General features: G+C 41.9%; 1 protein-coding gene across 4 annotated transcripts in view; it reads right to left on the bottom strand.

The window, feature by feature from the left end:
- The window catches only part of rhbdf1a (rhomboid 5 homolog 1a (Drosophila)), a 387291-nt gene that overhangs the window by 354732 nt on the left and 17262 nt on the right, over window positions 1–15297 (bottom strand). The window contains exon 1 of one of the 4 annotated variants that reach the window (XM_063058801.1): window positions 2152–2179. The exons of the other annotated variants lie outside the window; for them this stretch is intronic. The gene's annotated coding sequence lies outside the window, so the exon portion shown is untranslated. Of the gene's footprint in view, window positions 1–2151; window positions 2180–15297 lie in introns of those variants that run through there. 4 annotated transcript variants of the gene reach the window in all.

Below are 15297 nucleotides of genomic sequence, written 5' to 3'. Positions count from 1 at the left end.
TTCACTAAAACATGAAGTTCAAGTCTTGGTATTGACATAACATCAGTGCTTCACACCAAACAGCCTTCAGAATTTTTGTGTGTTATTCAGTCGTGATAACACTGTACCCACCAAACTCTTCACTAATAAAGCATCCTCACACCACACTAGACTACTTTGAAATGGAATCAACACAAACAAATGCATTTTGTTTAATTAATTTTTATGCGTTTCTACAGTAAAACTACACAACAAAAACCCAACAAAATGGAGATATATACAGTTCAAAACAAACAAATCCAATATATAATTCATAATAAAAAAAAAGCACACAAAAAAGAATTATGTAAAATTAGTATCCACCCCAATCTCCCACTGAAAAAAAACCAGGCCAACCATTTCTGTGTGTAAAGAGAGAGAAAAAAATAATCGGAGCATTCAACCCTAGAGAACTGTAAATATATATAGGAAGAAAGAAAGTATAATGCCGACTACCAGAAGTATAATGTAATTCACAACAAAAACCGTATAACCTACAAAAGCTGAAAGTAAGGGATTGTAGCATACAAAAGGATAAACTTACCCTAAAGAAGAGTTATGAAAATATTCAAGGAAAGGTCCCCACACCTTAGGAACCTTATGTCTCAATTAAGAAGTGAATAATTAATCTTTAATGTCTAAACAGGCCATAATACCACTAAGCCATTGAGCGTGAGAGGGTGGGGCAGCATCTTTCCACCTAAGAACCAACCGCCTAGCCAAGAGAGGGACAAAAGATAATGTTCAGCAATTTAGTCGGACTCAAGTGCATATCTACTTCACCCAAGGTGCCAAAAAGAGCAACCAGAGGGTTAGGTTCTAAATGGCAATTAACAATATGAGATAGGGTTGAACAAATGCATTTTGGAATCACATTTTGTGGCACACATTTCCCTCCAAAGCTGCATGAAATACTGCCACTTTCAGCAGTTTGCAGCAATCGGATGTAAATATTCAAGTCCAATGCCCCAAACCAGGCATACTCATCGGCAATTGCATATTTCAAAGATTTCATGCCAGGACTTTGAAGAAGTGCAATATCCTCAAGGCCAGAGGAAGGCTGCTGTTTCACAGAACCCAGTCTCTGCCCCAAATACAGCAGTGTTTCCCTTATCCGGCTTGACAATGGTCAAAAGAGGACAAACAGGTGACTTCATGGGTGAACTTTAAAAAAAAATCACAATTAATACTTCCTAATCATTAAACTCAAACAGACATATTGTGTGGAAACAGTGCCAATACTCGCCGTCACTTGTTCCTGCCATTCCCTGAGCTTTTGCCAATAACTCAATTCTAATGCACTCCAACAAACTCATGACTAGTTCTTTGTCTGCCTGAAGACAACATTATAGGGATTTGGCATCTGATCCAAAAGCCAGTTACAATGACCAATATGCACAGAGACTGGAAAAGGGCAATGGAATATGCTGCATAGACAAAAACGCTTAATGAGACAGATCGCCTGAAGGTTTTGATACAAGCCCACTTTCATCCAGACTGAGCAGAGGGAGAAAATTAAAGGGAGCCTTTCACTAATTTTAAAGATGCAGTACAGATACCAGTATGTACAAAACAAGCTGTAGTGCAAGGGGCACTTTATCACTCACAATTAAATTTTTCTTTGCAACAAAATTGGTGTAAAAGTACAACAGCTGAATGATCAACCATCATTAAGTAAAAATTGTAGAGACACTAACAGCTTGTGTCAGATCTTGCAAACAACAAAATGCAAACATTTTCAATTTTTCTTGTGGTGTACAGGATCAAATAACACAAATCAGGAATTTCAAGTTAATATCACAGAATTTTACAAAAATTGATGAAGCAGAAAATGGATTGAACAGTCAGTCCATTTTCAGTAACCAGAATAATTTCATAATGCCTATTGATAAATGCTTCAGATGAATTTTGTTATGAACATCAATTTCAGAAAGTTAATGTTTCTTTTTACAGTACAATGTATTTCAACCATAACAAAGTCTGAGCAATAAGATGGCAAAGTTGGTTATCTTCATTGCAGCAGAAAGATTGCAATATTGTCAAGAATCAGAATTGTTTCATAAAGTGATTCCAAACCAGAAAATTATATTGTGGCCCTGCACCCCAGGAATAAACATCAAATTGAAAACTCACCTGCGAAATAAAGAGGAAAACACTGGGCCCCAGCAACTCACCCACAGTCAAAACCAAATAAAAACTAATTGGCCCAGAATACACCACCCAATAGGTAACTAAAATGACCCCAAGAGTAAATAGCACAAGACTTCAGGCACAATAATGTTAATATTTGTAGAATAGGTTGGCTGTAAAATATCAGTTGAAAGTCCTTCAAATGTCAGCAAAGTTTTTTTTATATAAAAACCCCAGATACAGTGTGCTGGATTGGTGCAGACAATGGCCAGGTAATAGTCTCTGAAACACTAATACTCTCATCAATATCAACAGATGTTTAAAAAAAAACAAGGAGATTGTTTAATAGTAAAAGTAAAAGCATTTTGTCGCATTTGTTTTGCTGTAGGGTGGCGGTGGTGTCTGTGTGTGTGTGATTGTATGGGAGTAGAGTGAGTTCTTAGTCCAAGATTTGCACAAGTGTTCATTCTAAGGAAAGTAGGAGTTGAAACATTCTTAGATCACTAGCCAGCATCCAGTTCATCAGCAACAGAATGTATACTCACATCTCCCAAGCCAGAGACTGGGAATGGAAAATGAGATATTTCAAAAGCACCTCAACAACCAGATTTCACAATGCTGGAAATTTTACAGTAATTAACATCATTAGACATAGGAGTAGAAACAGGGCATTCGGCCCAACAAGTCTGCTTTGCCATTTATCATGGTTGTTTCATTGTCCCCTCTCAACCCCATTCTCCTGCCTTTTCAACATAACCTTTGACAGACTTAGGATTAGTCCTGCTGGAATTCAGAATTGGTTTATTTATTACTACATGCATCAAGTTACAGCAAAAAAAAACTTTCTCTGCATGCCATCCATACAGATCATTTCAAAATACAAGTACACTGAGGTCACACAAGGGAAAGGCAATACAGTAACAGAATTGAGAACAAAGTACCACAGTTACAGAGAAAGTGGAGTGCAGGTAGGCATTGACACACAAAGGCCATAGCGAGGTAGATCATGAGGTCAAGAGCTTATTAACATACAAAAGGTCTGGTCAAGAATCTTATAACAATGGGATAGAAGCTGACCCATGACCGTTGCTGCATGTTCTCAAGTTTTTGTATATTATGTGGGGGGGGGTAGAAACAAGTGGCACATTGGACTGAAACTCTTCAAGAATTAATCCACAGGGACTACATGGGAACTACATGGGAACTACTAAGGGGACAGGATATAGACTAGCAGTGATGTTTGATCACGGCTTAATTGCTCCCCAGGGAAAGATAGTGGTAAAACCACTCACACTTTGCAAAACACCTCTTTGGAGGCTCTGCACAGAAAGTACACTCAGTGGCCACTTTATTAGGTACACCCTGCACCAAATAACAAGTGGCCACTGAGTGCGTGTTTGTGGTCTGTCTGTAGCCCTTTTCGCTTCAAGGTTTGCCACATTGTGCATTTGGAGATACTCAGCCGCCCATCGCTGTTGTAACACATGGCTATTTGAGTTACAGTCAACCTTCCTGTCAGCTTGAGCCAGCCAGGCCATTGTCCTCTGACCTCTCTCACTAATGAGGCATTCTCACCCACCGAACTGGTGCTCACTGGATTTTTCTTTGCCTTTTGCACTATTCTCTGCAAACTCTAGCAACTGTCGTGTGCAAAGATCCCAGGAGATAAGCAGTTCGTGCGATATTCAGACCACACCATCTGGCACCAACTATCATTCCACAGTACTGTCGCTTCTTCCCTATTCTGATGTCTGGTCTGAACAAATGAACCTCTTGACCGTGTCTACATGCTTTTATACACTGAATTGCTGCCACATGAAAGTGGCCATTGAGTGTACAACCGTATAGATGAAAAACCAAAGAGGAACTGCAGGAGTGTACGAAGTGCATTACCAGTCTGGGATGTCTTTGCAGCTGCAAGTTATACATTAATAATAGGAACAGTGGAGACAGAATTTATTAGTATAGGAAGTTTAGTTTCTTGAAGCCTGTTGAGTGCTCATGTCTGCAAATACCACCTTGACAGATCAACCAAAACTGCACATGCCAAAGATCAATCAGTGACAACATCCTGCAGGCCTGAAGGAGAACAAGCAGATGCATTGAATTGTACTATTTGCCTACCAAAATTATAAATGTTATTTTATCTGCATTAGTCAGGAAAAGTTCACTTTAAAAATCCTGCTCATATTTATTTGCCAATTCCATTCCATCAGGCAAATTTTAGTTAATTCCAAGGTTAGATTTATATCACCTCAGAATCTGGTCATCAACAATTAAACACGATAACCTATACCTTAGCATTTGAGTGCACATTGCCACAATTACAATCTATGACTGCTTTTCAATTCAATGACAGACTCAAGTTTCATTTTATTTTCTTAACCCTGTCAAATTTAAACCTTAGCATAGTTATCCCAAGTTAAGGTGACTCTGCAAAACAACAATCAATCATTGCTTCAAATTTTTATTGCTGTGTTCCCCACTGCAAGGGGTTTGTTATTAAGTAGGAGAAACTCATAACAATAGTTAGGATAAATTTCAATTTATCTTCACTAGATCAGTATAACTGTCTTGTAATATTCCTGTCTCGTTTGAGATTGTGTCAAGTTCTACAAATTTTGTTGCAGCAATCAACCAAAATGAACCCTATATAAAAATTATACATACAGTACTGTACAAAAGTCTTAGGTACGTATATATAGCTTAGGGTACCTCGGACCTTTGCACAGTACTGTAGTAATTTATGTACTGCACTGTACTGCTACCACAAAACAAATTTCATGACATCCGTGAGTGATGATAAACCTGACTCTGATATGGATGTCTATTGTAGACCGAGAGTTGGAACGGAAAAGGAGAGGGGAATCATAGCTGGGAAAGGGGGAAAAGAGAGGGGAAGGAGTGGGAAGCACCATAGAGACATTCAATAAACCAATTGTTTGGAATCAAATGACCTTGCCTAGTGTCTCAGAGCTGGGTGTGTCTACACGCACCCACACCCTACCCTGGCACTCCTTCGCTGCCACCTGTCCTATACCCCTCCTGCAGCACTCCACCCACCAGTCCCAACATCCTTTGCTTCCGCCGGATTAACAAACTTGCTCTCTGCTCCACATTGACAAATACAATACTGTGCAAGTCTTAGGCACCCTAGCTATATTTACAAGTGCCCAAGACTTTTGCACACTGTTTTACTATATAGTCCACTGTAATATTGGCAGAGTGAAAAACTCAGCAGAGGATCCAAGATGAGTGTCACTCCCATGATAGGAATCAGGCAAGTCCACCAAAGGCTGCTTCATACTGATGCCAGAAGTCCGTCCTGCAACGTTACACAGGCAGAGCCAACCTTGCCTCAATGGTAGCCACCTCTGCCCAGTCAACGAACAGAAGCTGCCACTTTGAAACAGGACCAAGTACTGCACATCTCATGTCGGTTTACAATACCCAGCGACATGCTTGAAACAGCAGGGGCATTCTTTGCATTTATTCCCAACTACCCAACAAACCTGCAGTTACATGGAAACACCATGGCCACGCACAAGCCACAATACAAAATCTCCATCTCTGTCTGCCCTTGGCTATGTTCTCAATTGTGCCCCAGGTGTGATTCAGCATCCTCATTTCTGCCTCTACAGTACGGTGCCAAGTTCTCTTTGGTCTCCTGTTTCTCCTCTGCTCGACAGGCGTCCAATGATGGAGTTGGCATCTCTTCTCATCATGTGCCCAATCCATCTCCAACATTTCCTCATGATGATTGTGGCTGTGTCCTCTTGACGACACTGAAGGAGTAAGAGCATGGTTGGAGATCTTTCTTGGCCAGAAAATACGAAGGATCTTCTGAAGGCTCACGGTGTGGAATCACAACAGCTCGGCAAGGTCATTCTCTGTCATGCGCCAGCATTCTGATCTGTAAAAGTGTGTGGACCGCACATAGCTCTGGTACAGTTTCATCTTGGTGTGGGCACTGTACTTGGTTGATCTCCACATTGTGCTCATTGATCTAAAGACATCAAGGGAGGCAAAGGAGCACCTACAAGACTGCTTTGAGTTAGTGGATTAGACAATATTCAGGGATTCATCTTCAAATATTACAGTGGTCTCTGACTTCATCGAGCCCTGTGTGGATGAATGCGTCATTTCAAGAATACGTAGCCCCCCTGGCCACCCTCAGGGTCGCTCGGCTCGCTGTCGTCTAGGGAAACCACCCTTGGTCCTGCCAAACTGGGTAATTAGTTTGTGTGGATGCTGTGTGATGTACCCCACCCCGCCCAAATAACAGACAATACACCAGATACAATTAAATGATTTACAGTTTATAGCTATTACTGGAACTATATAATTAATAGAGAATAAAATATAAAAAGGTGCCACACTTATCAAAGTTCAATCTCTTTGTGCACAAAACAGTTGGAGCTCAAGAACTACCTTCTTCACCCTGCGACCCCTCGGACCACCTCGACCGGTCGCCTGGGACCAACAACAGTGGTCGACCAGACACTGCACACGAGTCCGTCTCCTTGCCGAACGCCCTCCTCGGGGTCCGACCCCATTAGCAGACATCACAGCACATTGTCCATCCTCTGTCTCTCTCTCTCTCCCGCCTTCTCCCTCAAAACCCCGCGCATACAAATCTTCCAGATACACCAAAGTCATAACAACTATCCCAATTGGTTCGTAACATCCTCTTATCACCCCTTAACCCACAGCAAGCTGCTAGCGCAAAGCTTTCTCATTGTTTAATATAACAAACAAGCATTCCCGATTATAACATAACAAAGAAGTCATTTAAAATTTAACATACAAAAGAAAGACCCCGTACAAATATATCAGACATACACAAACCTAAAGGCACGGATTAACCAAAATTGTAGCCTGCTGAGGGCTAGATCTGTGGCACTCAAGACCGGCAATCCAGAACTATACAGCAAGTCCAGGTATGACCTATGGAAGGCCTTTATAAGAGTGAAAAAAAATATTCCAACTGAAGTTTGAGATGGAATCTTCAGTTCTGGCAGGGTATGCAGGCCATTACTTCCTACAAGTCAAAACCTAACATCAGAATGGCCAAGATGCTTCATTCCTAAATGCCATTAGGCACTCTGAAATGGAAAATAAAACTACACCTGTGTGAATCCCTGCAGCATATGGTGACCCTGTCTCAGATGCTAACATCAGAGCATTTTACAGGAAGGTGAACCCTCAATAGAAGTGGCAGCCCCTAATAGTGTAGCATGTAGGGCACTGAAACACTATCAACCAACTGGCAGGAGTGTTCAAGGACATCTTCAAAATCTCACTGCTACCATTGGAGGCTCCCACCTGGTTCAAAAAGGCATCCGGCATCCATCATACCAGTGCCCAAGAAGAACTGGATGAGTAGCCTCAATGGCTATCATCCATATGCACTAGCATCTATTGTGCTGAAGTGCTTTGAGAGGTTGGTCATAGCCAGAATCAACTCCTGCCCAAGCAACGATCTGGATCCACAGAAGTTTGCCTATCATCACAATAGGTCTACAGTAGATGCAATCCCACTGACTCTCCACTCAGCATTGGATCATCTGAACAAGAGCAACACCTACGTCATGCTGCTCTTTATTGTTTACAGCTAAATGTTCAAAACAATCATACCCTCAAGTTCTAATCAACAAGCTTCAAAACCTTGGCCTCCATACCTCCCTCTGCAACTGGATCCTTGACTTCCTCACTGGTAGACCACCGTCAATGAGGATCAGAAATAGTATTTCCTCCTCGCTGACAATCAATGCTGGTGCACCTCAAGGATGCATGCTTAACCCACTGTCCACAACTATGTGACTAGGCACAGCTCAAATGCCATGTATAAATTTGCTAATGACAACTATTATTGGCAGAATTTCAGATGGTAACAAGGAGGCATACTGTCGCACAATGTGTCTTCCACATTCTCAGACATTTCATCTATTCGTTTTTGAATAGAGTTGCTGCTGAGCAAAAATTGTTTTAGTTAACGCAACACACATCAAAGTTGCTGGTGAATGCAGCAGGCCAGGCAGCAACTTTGATATGTGTTGCTTGAATTTCCAGAATCTGCAGAATTCCTGTTGTAATTGTTTTAGTTATTTGGTCTGGTGACTTGTGCAAAATCCATACTCAGAACCTCCTTTGCTGCAGGCAGGATCAGTTCCTCTCCAATTGTATGGGTGCTTTCCAGATTTAGCAATAAGCAATGAAATGTTGTTTGAAGCAAATGTTGCATCACAGCCTCTCATTCCAGAGCCCATAACCATTCAACCCTTGTCACAATCCCATTCCTCTCTGACAACCCCTTTAACAAGAAATAAAACCTTCAGTATATGACTACAGCACTTCCCCATGTTTAATCTCTTACCATGTCTCTCCCTCCTGTCCCTGCACCAGTTCATAACCTCAACAACTTCCCTGAATACAGTAATACCAACAAATCATGCTTTTGTTGCCGCAAGCAACTTTGGCCAACAGATTTGTCACACTGTGACACCACTAAAGTCATCACGTTGTTAGCATGGCTTGAGCGAGCCCAGTCTCTCCAAAGAAAAAATTCCCGCCACACCCCAGTGTTGACTGAAAACATTGCACACAGGTTAGATTAGATTAGATTATGAGGACACAGACCTCTTTTATTGTCATTTAGTAATGCATGTATTAAAAAATGATACAAGGTTTAATCGATTCAAAGTAATTCATTTCTTGTATTAAGCCTGTACTTGCACAGTTGCCCCCTTGCTACCAAGTGCACCCCCGCTGTCCCTTTTATTGCCCCCTTAGAAACTCTCACTGCTCCCAGGGCAGTGAAGTCAACAATGAACCCAATCACTATCTTGACATGGTAATTGATAAATGCTTTCTGGTTTTGATTAATGCTTCCTAGTTATTCCCCCTATACCCTTCACTATTTTCTCAAGGACAATAATGTGAAATAGTGCAAGCAGTTACATGTCGATGAGGCACTTTACTGTCACTAACAATGACAGAGTTTGGGATGGCTGCTCACATACAATGGCAAGAACTTGTAGGAGGTATCTAATGAAAGTCTGCTCCAGAATTTGGAGCCAGTGCTCCAATGCCCAATTGCAATGGCTGCCAGGAAGGGTTGCAAATCCTGCCCCCAATGCCAAGCCTGAAATATTAACCCCGGGCCAAAGATCCGGCACCACACTTCTCCGATTATGAAACTGGACACAGTCTGTAAACAGGAAGTTTTCACCCAAATAAAAATGCAGGAAGAGGTCAAGAGTTATTTTGCACTGTACAAAATAAACAGATGTGAAGAATGTGCTCATCATTTTCTATTACTGAAATGATTGATTTAGATGTGTTAATTTGGAATTGTTCTGCATGTTCACTGATTATAAATAAATATCAATACTGGTATTGCCAAATATGTTTACAGTGATAGAACAACAAAGTTCCTCATATTGGAGCTATTGAGTAATACTCATGAACTCTAACACACATTGCAAAGATGATTTACTCACAGAAGGACTATGAAGCTGCCCTCAACAGACCCAAATGTACATTTCCCAGTAAACCATGGTTCCAGCAGTTCAATAACTTGGCATATTGATTAGCCAATGCACAGATTGCAAGAGTGTTTTTGTTCGCATAACGAGCACTGGCGGCAGTCAAGCAGACAAGTGCAGAATGTGTTGGCACCTCTGAGGTGTGCTTCCTCCAACAGAATTCACTGGCTGTCAGGGTCAAATGTGTTCCCGGTGCTCCTCACATTGAAAGTTCAGCACAAAGAATTAACTTGGTGGTTAAAGCTAGGGTGCCTAAAAAGTAAAAAAAAATGCAACAATTCCATTCCTCAAACTTTTTTCAAAAATGCTTCTACTCAAGGTTCAGCATTAATAAAGATCACATTCAGACTCCAATGCATCTTCAAAACAGTGTGGGTATGTGGCTGGACTGAGGGGTGAAATATGACAAGGTAACTCCAGCTAGAACAGGGGAGAAGAGACAGGGTGAGGTTCAGAGACAGTGGTAGAGGGATGGAAATGGAAGCTAACAAAAGAGAAGCTAAGAGCCTTGGGGGCGGGTGGAGAAAGTGTGGCGGAAGTTGAGACAACTACAGGGGAGTGATAAGCAGAAAAAGTTACCAGGAGTCGTATCTAATAAGAAACTTGAACCATTAAGGTTGAGTTCAATGGTAGCTGAGGGGTGGGAAGAAAGAAGCCTGTGGGGGCACTGTGTGTGTAGTGGGTGGATGGAACAAGGAGGGGGAAAGAAAGGGGCAAAAAAGAAAATAATAAAATCAAACAGGGGGAAAGAAAGGGGCAAAAAAGAAAATAATAAAATCAAACCTGTTTTACCACTCCTTCTCTTCATACTGACCAGATTAGGTGTTTTCTGAAACATCAACAATTCCTTTCAAACCACCGAAACAGACAGACTGTTCAACCCATTGAGCTCCAACAGAAGATTTTTTTTCCAACTGACAGAAATATCCTTCATGGGTGTCAATTTTCTACAAAGAAATCGGCTAGAGATGCATAGTGTAATCTGAAATACCTGAACATTGCAGAAATGATTTGCTACACAACAATTACGATTATACAATTACTTGTGCTCTAACATGCGGCAGCCGAATGTTGCAAATGGCTACATAAAAGTGCGTTGATCAAAAAACAACACCAGAATGCAAACCAATCGAAAACACTGAGAAAATATCTTGTTTTACTGGCATTCACATTACATGTTAAGGCAACTATAGACCTTAATTTATATATTGCAATGTGTAATGATGAAAATTTTTTAGACCGGTTGGGTGACAATGAAACCTATGCACATGAACACTTCGATTACATCTAAGAGTAAAAATACATCATCCAGAAAATATCTGCTGCAGGAAACCACACAAGTGCAGATAATGGGAATCTTAATCATTTAATTGTCATCTAGGAGCTCCATTAACAAAGCTATTGTTAATGTGCATTTAAGTTTTGTGAAGTTCCTGGTGACCCAATAAACACTTCAACAAATGGTAACTCTTTCCAAACCTTCAGCAGAGTGACCCAGTCTCAAATTCTATGTGAACTCATGGGAGGGAATTTCAGATCCATTAACAGGATGAGAATCGATTGAGTCAGGATGTGGAGGTATACTCTGAATACTTTACATACATAGCTCACAATAACAAGACCCATCCCGGGTATTTTTTTTAAATTATTGCCAGTTGATCTCCTGTTAAATTAGTCACAGACAAAGAGGAGATTTGGATTAGTCAGATCAAAACAAAAACAAATTAAGTTCAAAGCCAAGCAGTCAAGAAAAACAAGCACATTCTGACTCAATACATTCACTAATAGGGTGAGAACACTGACACTACAAAGCAGCCCTGGACCCACTGTTATTACACTACTAAACAAGCCATCTTTCAGAAGTAGGATTATTCCAAGTACAAGAAAATCTGCAGATGCTGGAAATCTACGGCAACGCACACAAAATGCTGCAGAAGCTCAGGTCAAGCAGCATCTATGGAAGAGTAAACAGTCAACGTTTCGAGCTGAGAACTTTCAATCAAACTGGAAAGGAAGGGGGAAGGAAGCATACTAAGAAGGGGGGGAGGAAAGGAGATAGTACAAGGTGGCAGGTGACAGAAGGAGGGGAGAAGTAAAGAGCTGGGAAGTTGATTGGTGAAAGAGATGAAGGATTGGAGAAGGAAGAATCTGACAGGAGAGGACAGAAGACCATGGAAGAAAGGGAAGGCAGGAGCACCAGAGGGAGATGAGGGGCAGGTAAAAGGAGAAGGTGAGAGGGGGAAAACAGGAATGGGGAATGGTGAAGAAAGGGGGGGGGGAGAGGGTCAATGACCAGAAGTTCAAAAAAAATGATGCTCGTGCCATCAAGTAGGAGGCTACCCAGATGGAATACAAAGTGTTGCTCCTCCAACCTGAGAGTGGCCTCATCATGGCAGTGGAGGCGCCCATGGACTGACATGCTGGAATGGGAATGGGAAAGGGAAAAATGGGACGATTCTAAGACCCAGTCTTTGGTAGACAAAAGAGGCACCATAACACCAAAGTGTTCAGCAATAGTGTACTTGCCAACTCAAACATCAAATAGTTTGATCAGTGAACTACCACAGAAAGGGTTCTCACTGACAGGTATCTGGAAACTGCCACAAAAGGGAGGCAGCAAAACCTTGGCTTTGATAACAGTGACAATGACTGGAACAAGGCTTGGACTACAAGGACTGCAGAAAACCAGAGAATTCTTTCAGTTCCTACCAGCAAGATTCCTTTGTTTCAACACAACCAGCCTCAGAAGGAATGGGTGGGAAATAGGCAAAATGCCATTTCATACATAAGTGGGAAGTCACCCAGGTAACCTGCACCAAAGAATGCACCATATTACAACATCCTACTCACAATACTAATTCAGACAGCATCTTTGAGAGGGGTTGTGTTACTTCATCCATACACTAGATCAGCAGTCCCCAACCACCGGGCCGTGGACCGGTGCCGGGCCGCAAAGCATGCGCTACCGGGCTGCGAGGAAATGATATGATTTGGCGATAGGTGTCAGCTGCACCTTTCCTCATTCCCTGTCACGCCCACTGTTGAGTTTGAATGCACCTGAGGTCATTACGCACGCGTCATCCATGTCAGCGCGGGAAGGAGATCAACTCAAGCTTGCAAATGACGGCGGGCTGAAAAGCATATTTGACATAACATCTCTGCCGGCATTCTGGATCAAAGTCAAGGCTAAATATCCTGAGATAGCCACGAAAGCACTGAAAACATTGCTTCCATTTCCAACATATCTCTGCAATGGATGCAACGAAAACTAAATTGCGGAATAGACTGGACATAAGGAATTCCCTTCGAGTATCGCTGTCTCCCATCACCTCTCGATCGGACCATCTTGTTGCAGGAAAACAAGCCCAGGGCTCCCACTGATTCAACGATATTGATGTGTTGCAATGATTTTATATGTTCATACAGGGAAAATATGTGCTGTGTTTAATATCCAAACGTTACTTAAAATGTTATGATGCTATTGACTTATATAACCATATAACAATTACAGCTCGGAAACAGGCGATCTCTGCCCTTCTACTCTGCGCCGAACGCTACTCTCACCTAGTCCCACCGACCTGCACTCAGCCCATAACCCTCCATTTCTTTCCTGTCTATATACCTATCCAATTTTTCTTTAAATGATAATACCGAAACTGCCTCTACCACTTCTACTGGAAGTTCGTTCAACACTTACTTCAAGCTCCCCTGATGATTGACTTATCGCTATATTCATGTGAGGAAAATATGCACTGTGTTTAATATTAAATTAATTAAACCCTTTTAGAAACAAAATTGAGTGTACAGAATTAGCCACTTACCACCCGTACTGCGTTTGTGATTAATACCCCCCGCGAACAGAATCGCCAAAAATAATTCGTAGAGAAAAAAAAATCGGCACGTACACTCATGCGCAAATTACGCATGCGCACTGGTGCCCACGCAAGGCTTCATGGTCATTGTAGTCTTTCTCAGGGTAAACCCAACCTATTTGACTGCTACTCTTGTTTGTTGGCAACCCTACCCTTCTGGTCGGCCGGTCCGCAAGAATATTGTCAATATGAAACCGGTCCGCAGTACGAAAAAGGTTGGGGACCCCTGCACTAGATATTCAAGATAAATGCTCTGCTCTCTCATGCAGGTGAAAGGGGGTTTCAGCATACACTGACATTTAACCACAGACGATTGCACATTTGTGTGTTTATTGTTGCTGTGAAACAGATGCATGATACTCTGAGGTAATTGAATATTTGAGCAAATTGCTTCCTATCCTCGGCAAGTGGAATCCCGGTTTACAACACAAAGCAAAATTTGCAGAGAGTGAGAGGCAAAATGATGGCTCTTCCCTTCAAATCTTCTTACCAATTTCCTGGTGCTACACTAACTAGTGTTTGTGTACTTGTAGTGGTGCAATCCTAAGATAAACCAAGAGCTGGTATCATGGAGAAATTAGTGAAAGGTGGAGGAAGATTAAGGCCAAGGATCTACAGTCCCCCGTCAACCACACATCAGTGCAATTGTTACAAGATGACTCAGCAACTGGTTAGCATTAAAAATACTACTGTAGCGGTGTGCTACACACAGCTCTAGAATAACCACACGGAGGTCGGCGAGTTGGAGTTGTGATAAAGGGATTTATTCAAACTTAGCGGCCTGCTTTAAAGCCTTCCCGTTCCCGCCCTCCTTGGGGCGGGACTGCTGTGGGGAATGCATATTCCCAGACCCTTTCCACGCGTGGGACTTTCCCCCTGCTAGTGAAAATGGCCTGGCGCCCTTTTTGGGGCCAGCCCTCTGCCTGCGCGCGCTGTTTCGTGAGCCAGTTCATGGGTGCTAGAAAATGGGTCGCCACACTACTGTATTCAGATGATTCCTTTGTTCTGAATTTTCACGAAGCCAAAAGATATACGACATAGCAATTTTTAAAAGCTAAAAATAATGGAAATTTGAAAATGGGTTCTTGCCTTTGGTGGTCAGGTCATAACTCAATTGAAAGCAGTTGTATTTGACCATCTAAACAATGTAGTACAAGAGCTCATGTACCTTTGAACAACACTAAATCACAGTCACAGGATCAATCCTGTTATAGATATACTAATATACGATACAGGTAAGATTTTTAATAATTGAACTTGATGTTTAAGATAAATGAAACAAAGATTTCTATGAAGTACTTCAATTTTTTTTTTAGACAACTAATAAACATGTGGGCATTTAAACATCACCAAAACCTATTTAAGCACTAGTTTGATATAAACATTATTGGTCAATTGAGGTGATTGAACAAAATTGTGTGCATATACACAATATGTAAGAAAAGGCATCCTAGTCTTGCGAGACCATGGATCTGCGCCTGGAAAGTCTTCACTCTCCAGGGCGCAGGCCTGGGCAAGGTTGTAGGGCAAGGTTGTATGGAAGACCAGCAGTTGCCCATGCTGTAAGTCTCCCCTCTCCACGACACCAATGTTGTCCAAGGGAAGGGCATTAGGACGTCGCAGAGCAGTGTGTGATTAAGTGCCTTGCTCAAGGACACAACACGCTGCCTCGGCTGAGGCGTGAACTCACGACCTTCAGGTCGCTAGTCCAATGCCTTAACCACTTGGCC

The sequence above is a fragment of the Mobula hypostoma genome, chromosome 9 (genome assembly GCF_963921235.1).
Source record: "Mobula hypostoma chromosome 9, sMobHyp1.1, whole genome shotgun sequence".
NCBI lineage: Eukaryota > Metazoa > Chordata > Chondrichthyes > Myliobatiformes > Myliobatidae > Mobula > Mobula hypostoma.
This window is presented reverse-complemented; position numbering and strand designations above follow the sequence as displayed.